This window comes from Gymnodraco acuticeps, unplaced genomic scaffold (assembly GCF_902827175.1).
Source record: "Gymnodraco acuticeps unplaced genomic scaffold, fGymAcu1.1, whole genome shotgun sequence".
In the NCBI taxonomy this organism is placed as follows: Eukaryota; Metazoa; Chordata; class Actinopteri; order Perciformes; family Bathydraconidae; genus Gymnodraco; species Gymnodraco acuticeps.
This window is the reverse complement of record NW_022990647.1, coordinates 1-13751: the sequence shown is the minus strand read 5'-3', so window position 1 is coordinate 13751 and position 13751 is coordinate 1. Positions and strand designations below refer to the sequence as shown.

At 42.9% G+C, this 13751-nt stretch overlaps 1 pseudogene; it reads left to right on the top strand.

Annotated features, from left to right (window-relative positions):
- Positions 1-466: 466 nt before the first annotated feature.
- On the top strand, positions 467-4089 carry LOC117554862 (annotated as a pseudogene).
- The last annotated feature ends 9662 nt before the right edge of the window (positions 4090-13751 follow it).

Below are 13751 nucleotides of genomic sequence, written 5' to 3'. Positions count from 1 at the left end.
TGCGAGGCTCCGGCGCTCACAGTTCACGTGCATGGCATGCTCCAAGCTGGCTTAAACTATAAATGGCAACTTGGAAATAGGCCATGGATTTGGGTTAGAAAAGTTTCAAGATATGATCTTTTGAGAAATAATTGAATAATAGTTGTTTTTTTAGCAGATAAATCGAGAGCACACAGTACCCGTAAGTTTGGTAAGGCAAATAACCCTTTTCTGTTTGGCGCCTCCTTCTTTGCCCCCAAGTCCACAGAGATAAAAACATCAATGTTCATTATTATTTCCCAAGTTTCTCCAAAATATATAAATACAAGTGCCCAATTTAAATTTACATTGGGGTTCATGTGATGCCAATGAATTGTTTTGGCTCACTCAAACAGATGTCATCCACACAGAGGTGGCCGGAGCAGGGATGGGCACTCTTACATCTGTTGCTGGATCTTTCTCTCAGGCTGAGGAGCCAGTGTGCACACAGAGAGGGGACCCTGAGATCCCTCAGATGTTTAAGGATGGGGACATAATGTTGGGGGGAATCTTCTCTTTCCACAGCAGCTGGAAGAACAGACGGGATTCCTACATGGACAAACCACTGCCACTGCAATGCACCAGGTAACAGTATACCATATCAATATTTTGCTTCAAATTTCTGAAAGGGTATAACATTGAATATTTAAATGAAGATATACTCCTATTGTGTTTGATTTATCATCAAATACTTCCATGTACTGTGCCACTCTTTCTACTGCATGGACCTTTTGTAACTAATTATTATTAACTGTTTGCATCAAGCTTGGATTTCAGAGGGTTCCAGTTTGCCCAGGCTATGCTATTTGCCGTAGAGGAGATTAATAACAGCACGGACCTATTGCCTGGCATCTCTCTGGGCTATAGGATCTATGATTCCTGTGGCTCAATTGCCAAAAGTGTGAGGGTTGCATTGGCCTTTGCAAATGGAAATGAAGTTGTATCACAACCCTCTGAAGTACCATGTACAAGACCTGCCCAAGTGCAGGCCATTATGGGAGAAACTTCTTCCTCTCCTTGCATGGCTATGGCTACTGCCATCGGACCCTTTCATATTCCAATGGTGGGTAAGATTGTTTGATATTATTAATATTCAACTATTGCAACTATGTATAGCAAAAGGGATTGTAGTTGGCTGTATAACTACTTTATATTCTGAATCTTTACCTTGGGATATAACTTGTTTTTTTCTTTTAGATCAGCCACTTTGCTACTTGTGCCTGTCTCAGTGATAAATCCAAGTACCCATCCTTCCTCAGAACAATACCCAGTGACTACTACCAGAGCAGAGCCCTGGCACAGCTGGTTAAGCATTTTGGTTGGACTTGGGTTGGAGCTATTAGAACAAATGATGATTATGGAAACAACGGTATGGCCACATTCACAGAAACGGCCCAGCAGCTTGGCATCTGTCTTGAGTACTCTGTGTCCTTCTTTAGAACCGATCCACCAGACAAAATACAAAAGATAATTGACATTATCAAGGCTTCCACTTCCAAGGTGATCATTGCTTTCCTCTCCCATGGATTTGGATGTGATACTACTGAATTTTCTCACCACAACTTGACTGGGTACCAGTGGGTAGGCTCTGAGAGCTGGATCTTTGATTCACAAATTGCAGCCGTGGATAAGCATCACATTCTAGACGGTGCTATAGGCCTGTCCATCCCCGAAGCACATGTCAGTGGCATGAGGGAGTTCATGTTGGATGTGAGGCCGCTCAATGTATCTAGTAATGAAATGTTTACAACGTTTTATGAGACGTTATTTAGTTGTAAGTTCAAGCAGTCAAAGTCTTCATCAAGAAATCAGAAAGAATGTACTGGACGTGAAGATTTGACTGAAGTGCAAAACAGCTTCACCGATATGTCTCTGATGCCTATCTTTAACAATGTCTATAAAGGAGTGTATGCTGCGGCCCACGCACTTCATTTTATCCTCAGCTGTAACAAAACATGTAACACCAAGGTGCAGCTAGATCCATTTACGGTGAGTTGAACACCAATGTTACTGAAGTTTTTACATCAAATCACATCAACAAGGAACATGTTTACAATAACGTAAATTAAACTTTTGCTGTCTCTCATGCTGTTAAAACACTTGGACCACAACACATTCTTCAAATTATGTTCTGCATTGACGGATATTTGTTTTTCAGATTTTACAGCACATAAGAACTATTCAGTTTAAAACAAAGGAAGGAGAAGAGGTTTACTTCAATGAAAATGGAGACCCAGCAGCAAAGTATGAAATTATAAATTGGAAGCCAAGAGAAAATGACATTGTGGAGTTTGTCACAGTTGGCCTTTATGATGCATCTTTACCTGCAAACAAACAGCTACATCTGCAAAATGAGTCTATAACTTGGACACAGAACTCCCAACAGGTAAAATACCTAAGATCACTGTCGTTGCTAATTACAGTCTTTTTGTTTCATTATAAATATGAAATTGACACTGTTAGTCATGCACGTCATAATGTATGTTTTTATGCATAACATTTTAAATAGAAATATGCAAAGGCAACACAGTAATCAAAGGGAAGGCCGATCTTTTTCTTTCTTCTCATAGTCGATTTGATCCCACAGGTGCCTGTGTCAGTTTGCAGTGAAAAATGTCTTCCAGGAACTCGCAAGGTTCTCCAAAAAGGAATGCCTGTCTGCTGCTATGACTGTATAAGATGTGCAGAGGGAGACATCAGCAACATTACAGGTGTAGTTACATAAATGCAAGACAAAACATGTATCGTTCATTTTAAGAAATTGCAGTGGGTTTTTGGGGGATTTCAAAACCATGCAGTCCTTTAAGAAGAAAAAACACAATATCGTTACATAACAATAATTGCAAATGATACATATACAGACTGAGACAGAATTCTGAAGTCAGCAATATAAATATATGCAAAAGTCTTCCTAAGGATTAATGCATTATGTCAAAGCACCAATGCAAAATAAATGTTTCTACTTCAAGTCTAAAATAAATCATTTCATTATTCATAGAAATTCATAGAAATCCCTACGAAGAACTTGTGATTGTACAAATAAGCAAAACATTGTATATACTTATTAGTGCTGTACTGTCTTGTATGCTTAGAAAATATGCAACGTAGGGACAAATACAAAATTAAAAAAAATTATACATAATGTTTACCACATTTTTTTTTCAGATTCTGTCACCTGTGTGCGGTGTCACCCTGAGTTCTGGTCAAATGAAAGAAGAGATGCCTGTGTAAAGAAGGAGGCAGAGTTTCTGTCATATGAAGAGATTATGGGAGCGCTGCTCACTGCAGCATCCTTATTTGGAACATGCATCACAGCTGTTGTGGCATTTATTTTCTTCAGATACAGGAAAACTCCAATTGTCAGGGCTAACAACTCTGAGCTGAGCTTCCTGCTGCTCTTCTCCTTGACTCTGTGTTTCCTGTGTTCTCTGACCTTCATCGGTCGGCCCTCAGATTGTCCTGCATGCTGCGACACACAGCATTCGGCATCACCTTTGTCCTCTGTATCTCTTGTGTTCTGGGGAAAACTATAGTGGTGCTAATGGCCTTCAGGGCTACACTTCCAGGCAGTAATATGATGAAGTGGTTTGGGCCTGCCCAGCAGAAACTAACTGTTCTGGGTTTCACTCTAATACAAGTAATGATATGTATCCTCTGGTTAACAATTTCTCCTCCTTTTCCTTTTAAGAATTTTAAAGACTTCAAAGACAAAATAATCTTAGAGTGTGCTTTGGGCTCAGCTTTGGGCTTTTGGTCTGTACTTGGGTACATAGGACTTCTGGCCATTTTATGTTTCATTCTTGCTTTTCTGGCTCGGAACTGCCTGATAACTTTAATGAAGCCAAGTTTATACCTTTAGCATGCTGATATTCTGCGCTGTATGGATCACTTTCATCCCAGCGTATGTAAGCTCTCCTGGAAAGTTTAGTGTTGCTGTAGAGATATTTGCTATTCTGTCCCTCCATTTTGGGACTGCTCTTTTGTATTTTCATCCCAAAATGTTATATCATCTTACTCAAACCAGAGAGGAATACAAAAAAATATATAATGGGAAAGGGAGCCCTAAAATAATTATGGAACCCTACAATTATATTTGTTTATTTTAGTGTTTCCAACTGTGAGTGTTTTTACTGTGTAACGTAGCATATTGAGATGACTCCTTTAATAGAATAACCATTTCAACCAATATGTATATATGCAAATAAAAAAGAATAAAATGATATGCAGACCCAAAATACCAATCTCCTATGTGATTTCAGATTAATTGCCAGACATTGTTATTCAAATAATAAAACCAACATTGTCTCGCATAAAACATTTGACTAAACTTACATTTCATCTCATCCTGAGACTGCTTTTCAAGCAGGAAAATTCCCTTCATGTTATTGATGGTGTATAAAGGGGTGTCATGAGACCTCAAGCAGATTGGCGTGACCTGAAGAGCACCGCCATGTCCTTACTGAGGCCGCTCCTTTTGATTCTGCTAATTGGGAAGAGGGACTCTGTGTTCCGACTGCAAGACTCAGCACAACCGCCTGAACTGTTCCAAGATGGTGACCTTGTTATTGGAGGCATTTTTTCATTCTGCACAAGGCAGGATTACGTAATTAACACATTTCAGACAATTCCAGGAGTACGGAAATGTAAAAACTATGCATTGTTAGGCATATTTTCATTGTCGTATTCATTGCAACCCGGTATCACGGCAAGACATGAACATGTGACGATTTACCATGCTGGGAGACGTGAAGATGTCATGATTTCGTCCCTTCAAACGTGACAGTTACACAGTATTGTTAACCCATGTTAACCAGTGGAGAAATACCCGGAAATGCCAAGCAAATGCTACCCCGACGGTCGGTTGTTATTGTCAATATTAATATAATAATGATTTATTTTTTAATAGTCACACTCGATTACACAGATGTTCTTGTGGCCCCAGCTGGTCGACACCTCCTTTAGCAGAAACAAAGGCTACATTAATGTATTAAAGCGATGTTAATCCATGCGTGTGGATGTGGAATTAACGGACTTGACGTTGTGCGATTGCGTTGCCAGGCAACAGCTTCGGTTCATGTTAATTTACAAACTCTTCAACTACAACCGTAGTTATATTTAAAAACATGTTATAAGGCCTCACAAAATACTTTAATGTAAATTAAAATATAAATGTGAAGGAATGTGTGCATAAAAAAAAAAATCCGTCATAAACGAAACTGGAAACAGACGTAGGTAAGATCCTCAGCTCGATGATTGGATGGTTTAGCCGCAATGCACGCTGGGATTTGGTGTTTATGCGATGTGAAATCCAAAAACATTTAGAAAAAAATGAAATATACTTTATTTTGAGTGTGCTTGCTTTTCTCTTTGAAAGTCATCACATAACGGCATTGTAATACACGGTTCGGCTGCATTAAATATTACATATCTGCCGTAGTTCTCTATTTATAGAGCCCTGCTGAGAAGACTTCTAGACAAACAGGAGAACTGCTGCCAAAACTTAAAACGTGACATGGATCATAAATATATTAGCAATTAAACAACATCTTACATTTATTTTCACACAATACGTCTCCTTGCAGTATCAACACTAATTCGGCTGACTTTTATATTTGATCCAATTGGTAGATAGGCTGTATGTACACCATAACGGTGCACAGCTGATAGAAAGGGACACCTAGTGGTTAAAGCAGGTTATTGAATTTCATTATTTTTTTATTAGATATTATAGGATCCGTATAAAGTATATTCATTACTCATTATTTCTACTAATAGTTAATTAAAGACTGTACATAATGACTATTTTGCACATCCCTTTCAAGATTTTCTAAGCTAAGGTTTATTGACATATCATATTATACAACTACGGTGTAGTTATGCAATGAATTAAAAACTTGGGTCGCAGGTTCCTCAACAGTGCATTACAAGACATCTATCAATATGTCTGTATACCTCCACCATTAAACTGTCATATTCTGCACATTTCTTATACTATATACATACATCTTATAAGAGTATAATACATATGTATAATATCAGTTAAAATAAGTGCTTAAACATAGTTAACATTGCAGGAAAGCAATATATTAGACGTTAAGTACTTGTCATGATATTTATCTGACATACAAATGTCACTGTGTGTGCTGTTGCTCTGCATGTGTGACCATTAAAGAGGGTTTCATCCCTCCATATTCTTCTTCTATACCCCCAAAGCTTTTTTCTTATTCAAAAGAAGACCTTAACCTTAAGTATTCATTCATGTTTAATTTAAGCCTGATTAGTTTGTCTGTTTTGCACATCCTCGTATTAATATCTAATAATCAAATAATACAATTCAATAACGTGCTTTAACCACCAGGTGTCCCTTTCTATCAGCTGTGCACCGTTATGGTGTAAATACAGCCTATCTACCAATTGGATCAAATATAAAAGTCAGCCAAATTAGTTGTTGATACTGCAAGGAGACGTATTGTGTGAAAAGAAATGTAAGATGTTGTTTAATTGCTTATATATTTATTATCCACGTCACGTTTTCAGTTTTGGCGGCAGTTGTTCCTGTTTGTCTAGATAATTACGGCAGATATGTAATATTTAATGCAGCCGAACCGTGTATTACAATGCCGTTATGTGATGACTTTCAAAGAGAAACACAAGCACAGTCGGAATCAGTATTATTTAAAAAACAAAAAATCGGATTTCACATCGCATAAACACCAAGTCCCAGCGTGCATTGCGGCTAAACCATCCAATCATCGAGCTGAGGATCTTGCCTACGTCTGTTTCCGGTTTCGTTTATGACGGATGTATTTTGTTTATACACACATTCCTTCACATTTACAATTTAATTTACATTAAAGTATTTCGTGAGGCTTCTAACATGTTTTTAAATATAACTGCGGTCAGTGTCGTTGCGCAATATTTCGGGGCTCCCCCGCAGGTCGGACCATGGGGCCCCGCCCCCTCCCCTAAATCAATAATAGAGTGACATGGGATAGACATCGCGGCCACTTTTTTAAATGTTTATTTTTTCAGGCATCTTTTGTAAACAGTAGGCCTATAGGTCAGTAGGAACTTTCTGTATAGATACATCTGATTTAAACAGTATAGGGTCAGTAGGAACTTTCTGTATAATATACATCTGATTTAAACAGTAAGGTCAGTAGGAACTGTATAATAATATACATCTGATTTAAACATAATTGACAAATACAAACAAGTGGCTGTGTATTTTTTGTAACATGAAGGTATATTGTAGAACGTTATAGCCTATCATCATTGGAGTTCACACAACGGAACGGTTCATATATATAACATTCTGTATAAAAGAAAAGTAGCCTACAAAAAACAACAAATAAAACACATCCTATAGGCTACAGAGGATGCAATCAGGAGCTGCTTTGTAGGCCTATTATTTTATACGAGCGCGTCTCCTGGCATTCTTCTGCGCAAAGTCCTGTATAACAGTCTTTAAATCTATACTGCGCGCGCGTCGGCTCTCAATACTAAGGACTGCTAACCCAGACAGTCTCTCTTGCGACATTGTGCTCCTCAAATATGTCTTTATTAATTTAAGTTTTGAGAAAGATCTCTCAGCACTGGCAACAGTCACGGGTATAGTTAAAAACAATTTCAGTGCTGTGGCAACATCGGGGATACTTGGCAAAATGGACTGATTTTCAATGAGCAGGGTTTGTGCAAGGTCTTTGATTGTTCCACGCTCAATTTTCTTTATAGTAGGCCTAAGAGCATTACGGAGGGACAGGATCTGGAAAGGAAACTCGGCTGACAGGTCGTCTTTATACTGGCCTGATAAAGCACTTGCGGACTCAGACAGATCCTTGTCTGTTGCGCGCAAAAGTTCGCGGGGAAGCAGAAAAGAAAATCGCTGTGCAACTTCGCTCATTCCAACAAATCGATTTTTGAGTTGGGCAACGACAATATCGATATTTGCGTAAAAATGCCACTCTAAAATGCTCCCCTGGGTCTTGGAGCCGCTGGTCCTCGCAAAGCTCTGAAAAGTGCCTCTTTGTGCGCCTTGCGCGTCTGTCTTTGAAGAGACTGTGGACACCCCATGAGGATGCCAGGTCTTGCGCGTGCGCTTTTAAGCCATCAAACTCTCCTCGGAGTTGGGCAAGTGTATCGGTTGCGTTACCAAGCATTGCTGTCGCCTGTAAGAGGTCCACGTCTTTGCGCTGGAGAGCTTGGGACACAATGTTGACTGTTTCAAGGACCTTGCCCTGTATTACAGTCATTACAACAAACTCAAAGCTCTCCATGGCCTTTTTCAAGCCAGTCGCCTCGGCACGTTCCTCGCTTTTTTTGGAGAGCAAGTCTATCTTAGTTAGCGCTTGCATAATGTCAGCATAACGGAACCGCAATGATTGGACGGCGTCTTGTCTTGATGCCCATCGTGTCGGGCATAGTCTCTTCAGTGTAGGCTGGCCAGCCTTGGGCACTGAGAGGTGTGTTTCCAAAAGCTCCCATCGTTTGATGCTTCCACTAAAGAATACATATAGCCTTTCAACAGTGTCGAAGTCTTTTATCTCAGGTATATTTTGGCATGCGTCATTGAGTACAAGGTTTAAATTGTGCGCAGCACAATGAATGTACACTGCGTTGGGCTCTTTATCCCTTATGCGTTTTTGTACACCGGAGTAGACGCCACTCATATTGCTAGCCCCGTCATATCCTTGTCCGCGGCACTTCCCAAGTAGTATCCCCTTTCTCTCCATCGATTCGAGAATTTCTCTCTCTAGACCTGCAGCAGTTTGGTCTGTGACTGCATGGAAGCCCAAAAAACTTTCGTTTATTTTCACCTCTGTAGGGTTTCCATTTTCATCATTTGCTATAGTAACATATCTGAACACTTGACTCAGTTGGTCTACTTTTGAAATGTCCTGGGTAGTATCCATTATAATCGAATAGAATTCTGTATGTCTGTAATGATTGTGTCCTGCACTTTTTTCGATAGCAATGAAATTATTTCGTTTTGAGTTTGAGGACTTAGGTAGTGCACCTTCTTTTTGCTTTCAATAAGCCTTTGCAGAACTGGATCATAACGCGCCATAAGTTCTATGGTAGATAAGAAATTACCATTATCTATATCACCTATTTTCTCTCTGTGACCCCGGAAAGCAGAGTTGCGAGAGGCCAGTGTTAGTGTAACATCAGTTATTCTGGTTAGGACCTCGGTCCAAAACCCCACCTCTCTCTTAAACTCAGATGATATTTGCGCGTCAATGGTCAGATTATTTTTCCACGTATCATACACGACACATGCTGCCAAATGAGAGCGAGATAATTCGTGTTCCTTAATTTTTAGAGAGACCCTGCCAATCATTTATTCCTATTCTCCACGCTTGGTGGAGGTGATGGGCAGACGGTCTGTCACCGCACTGCTCACAGTACACCCGGTCCATAGATGGCGAGTAACATAGCCACTTGCGCTGAATTCTACATCCAATTGGGTGTTTTGTTATAACTCTTTTGAAAAGCACCTTCCCTTCCCATCCCTTTTGAATGGCCCTTCAGGCTTGCATGGCCCGTTATTCAGAATGTACCGTTTAACATCATCGTCTTCTAAATTTATGGGGTATTCAGTCACAGAGTTGTCACTGGCCAACGTGTCCCTGGGGTGGGTGGGAGCTGCTGTCACTGTCGGGGCACGGCTAGCTGGCTGGGCAACCTTGGCTATGTCTGAACTGGCCTCGGAGGGGGCACAGCTGACTTCTTGCTGACCTGCAAAAAGGAACGGATTAGATTCCAATTCCAATGTAACCTGTAGCATACTCTTTAACCGCCACTGGTTATGCGAATAAAACGTTCTATTATTCTAATGTCTAACCTGTCTCGAAGCGCGAGGCACGACTAGCTCGGCTGTAACGGGGCTGCTGGGCTGTCTGCCTGGACTCGGAGCTGACGGCCAGGGGGGGTTGCTAGCGGTCTATCTGCAGTAACGTTAGAGTCTACGTCTACCTTTGCTGCCTGCCGGAACAATGACGTTATTTTAGGTAGTTTTGCCCTCTCCTGTTTGGCTTTCGCTCTCATTTTGCTTTTCTGAGCACCGCTTGGGTAGTGGCGCTTCATTTTTCATGTTTACCGGCAACGCAACTAATGAACGTTATTTATATGAGCAATGCTTCCCGCTTTGTTTTGACACTGCCCAGCCTGCCAATGAACATTAGTTATCAGCCGGCTAGCCCTATGGCAGGTGAGCAAATAATAATGATACACTGTTGTACGCCATGCGTGAACTGTGAGCGCCGGTGCCTCGCAGCGCCGGAACTGTGGGTGCTTAATTGCGCCGCCTTTGCGCATCAGATGAGGCCCCACGCAGTCTGCGTGATCTGCATGTAGGGAGGGGCGGGCCTGGATGGTATGTTTTAGGTTTCGCAACTTCAACTTCAGTAAACAGTTTTGTTTTTTAAGAAATCTACCTAAGGATTAGATATAAAATGCATAAATAAAAAGCATAACATTGATCTAAGGAAATGTGCAGGAGAGGAAGCCGATGGCATCGGTAGCCATTTGGATCATGCCTTCTGCCTTGCCTTCCCTGAGCCAGCTTGCCTAGCTACTTTCTGACTGATCTTGCATTTTCTGAACCCTGTGAGCCTTCAGTCGACCTGTTGACCAGTAAGCCTGACATCCTTCGGCCATTTCTCAACATGTCTAATCTTGCCATTTGCAGGACGTTCTTCCTAGAAGAAAGCATTCACCGTGTCATCTTTGTAGATGCACAGCCAGATCATCAGTAGGCCATCTACACTGACAGCCAGATCAGTCTTCATTGACACCTAAAATCAGATGACCATCTCTTCCAAATCATCGGTCAGCCTACCTGAGAGTTCCTGCACTGTTACTCTCAGTAGTTAAACAAATAGAGCAATATTAATGTGCTAATGCACTTACACGTCAAACATAGGAAGAACATTCAAAGGTCAGAGGGTTGCACACTTTTTATTCATCCAAATGAAATAACTTTTATATAAACATGCACCAGTGACGAACCGTCAGGTTCTTCAAGGTATTCAGAGAATACATTACATTACATTACATTTAGCGACGCTTTTATCCAAAGCGACTTACAATAAGTGCGTTCGAATACCCTGGAACATTCAGATAAAACATATGCCGTTTTATTGTTTTTAACGTTTGAAATGGCAAGTGCAACAGGTGAAGATGATGTTGTTCCGGAATTGTTGTGAGTACCCTTTTCAACACGACAATTCAGTGAAAAGACGGACATTATAACGGCGGGGGGCGCGGCAGCGGAGGGTGTGTGTGTTTACCAAACATTACCAATACTATAACGTTGGTAAATGTTCCATCATTTTCATTTTTCACTTGTATCTCATTTTGAAGTTCCTGTCAAAGCATAACAGTGTGGTCTTATCTAGGAATTATTTGACATCTAACTTAATTGCTTCCAAAGGTTTAAAAACATAAGCATATACATTTAAACTTAGAGTCTTTCTTCCTTTACTCAGGGGTAGAAAGCTTTTTATCGAAAGTCATCATCGTCAAATCCTCCAGGGCATAATTATGATTATCATGATGCAACAGGCCTGAGGGGACGTTTCCAGTATAGGCTGAGGGGACAGGTGTGGAGGCAGGCTGGGGGCACTGTGAACTCCAGAGGAAGTGTGTTAGTTTGTTTTAAAGCGCTTCGAGTGGAAATAGCCTGAGGTTGATCTGAAGCAAATTAGACACCAGTGCCAGTGCAGCTCTCAGTATGTCCATAGTTCCACAGTTATTATAGATACTGTAGCCAAGTTTAACATTAGGGAGCATGTCAGGATTTTTGTTGATCTCATTGATAGCAAAAATCAATGCTTGAGAACATTTGAATTCTCAAAAATTGAAACTAGGGTATTGTGAAAGATAGAACAAAATAATACATTTGTGTTAAGTCTCAAATACAGTACAATGAACCAACCCGGTATCACGGCAAGACGTGAACATGTGACGATTTACCATGCTGGGAGACGTGAAGATGTCAAGATTTCGTCCTTCAAACGTGACAGTTATGTATTGTTAACCCATGTTAACCAGTGGAGAAATACCCAGAAATGCCAAGCAAATGCTACCCCGACGGTCGGTTGTTATTGTCAATATTAATATAATAATGATTTATTTTTTAATAGTCACACTCGATTACGGCGATTTTCTTGTTGCCGTGCTCGGCCTTGCCACCCAGGTCGACCACCAGGTGCTTGTCCCCGTGCTCCAAGACCCGGAAAGGCCCATCATAAGGGGGCTGCAGGGGGCCTCTGTGCGCATCGTGCCGGATGAACACGTGCTCCGCCGAGCGGAGCTCTGCGGGAACCTGGGACACCTGAGTACCGTGCTGAGTAGTAGGGATCGGAACAAAGGCCTCAGCGGCATCACGCAGGAAAGCCCGCTGGGCCGACGCCGACCAGGGAGCCGATGCATTTGGGAGGAAATCCCCCGGAACTCTCAGCGGCTGACCGTAGAATCTCCGTGTAGAACACTGCAGATCTTCCTTAGGTGCGGTCCTCAGGCCCAGCATCACCCAGGGCAGCTTGTCGACCCAGTTACGTCCGTAAGGCCGGCCTTGAGGGCCGCCTTCATGGAGCGATGAAAGCGCTCGCAGAGACCGTTAGCCTGAGGGTGGTAAGCGGTAGTCCTGTGCAGCTTAACCCCCAAACCGCCTGCCACAGCGTTCCAGAGCTCGGACGTGAACTGAGAGCCCCTGTCTGAGAGGAAATGTCTGACGGGGGTGCCAAAACGACACACCCACGTTGCAATGAGGCCCGGGCAACGTCTGCGGTGATGTCGAAACGAGCGGAACCACCTCCGGCCAACGGGTCGTCCTGTCCACCATGGTGAGGAGGTAGGAAAACCCCTGAGAGGAAGGCAACGGACCAACCAGGCAATGTTGACGTGATCAAACCTCCTCTCAGGCACCAGGAAAACGCTCCAACGGGGCCTTCGTGTGGCGGTGCACCTTAGCGCGTTGACAAGCCACGCACCCCTGGCCCAAGTCCTCCGTCCTTTTCAGTCCTTGCCAAACGAAACTTCGCCGCTACCAAACGGACCGAAGGTTTAACGCCGGGTGTGTGACAGGCCGTGCACAGCCTCGAACACAGGACGCCTCCAGCTGGCAGGGACGACAGGCCGCGCCAGGCCGTAGAGACGTCACACAGGAGAGTAATGCCCGCGTCGCCGAACACCACGTCCTCCAAGCGCAGCGCCGCGCTCTCCACCTTCAGGGCCTGGACGCCGGGATCTGTGACCTGGTCTGCCGCCATGCGAGTATAGTCCAGGCCCAACTGGACGACCCTGGAGAGGCAATCAGCAACCAGGTTCGACTTGCCAGCCACGTGCTTAATGTCCGTAGTGAACTCCGATATGTAGGACAGCGCCGCTGCTGACGTGCCGACCAAGGCTCCGCCATTTTGACATGGCAAAGGTGAGCGGCTTGTGGTCGACAAACGCCGTAAATTCACGGCCTTCCAGCATGATGAAACGGAAGTGCCGCACGGCCAAATAAATAAAGTCCGAGGAGCTCCCGGTCAAAGGCGCTGTATTTGCGTTCTCTAGGCGTCAGCTGGCGGCTGAAAAAGGCGACGGCTGCCAAGCGCCCTCCACCCACTGCTCGTGCACGCGCCGACCGCGTAGTCTGACGAGTCCGTGGTGATGGAGATGGGAGCCGTGAGGATGGGTGTGCCAGCAAAGCCGCCTGAGCCAACGCGGTCTTGACCTCAGCA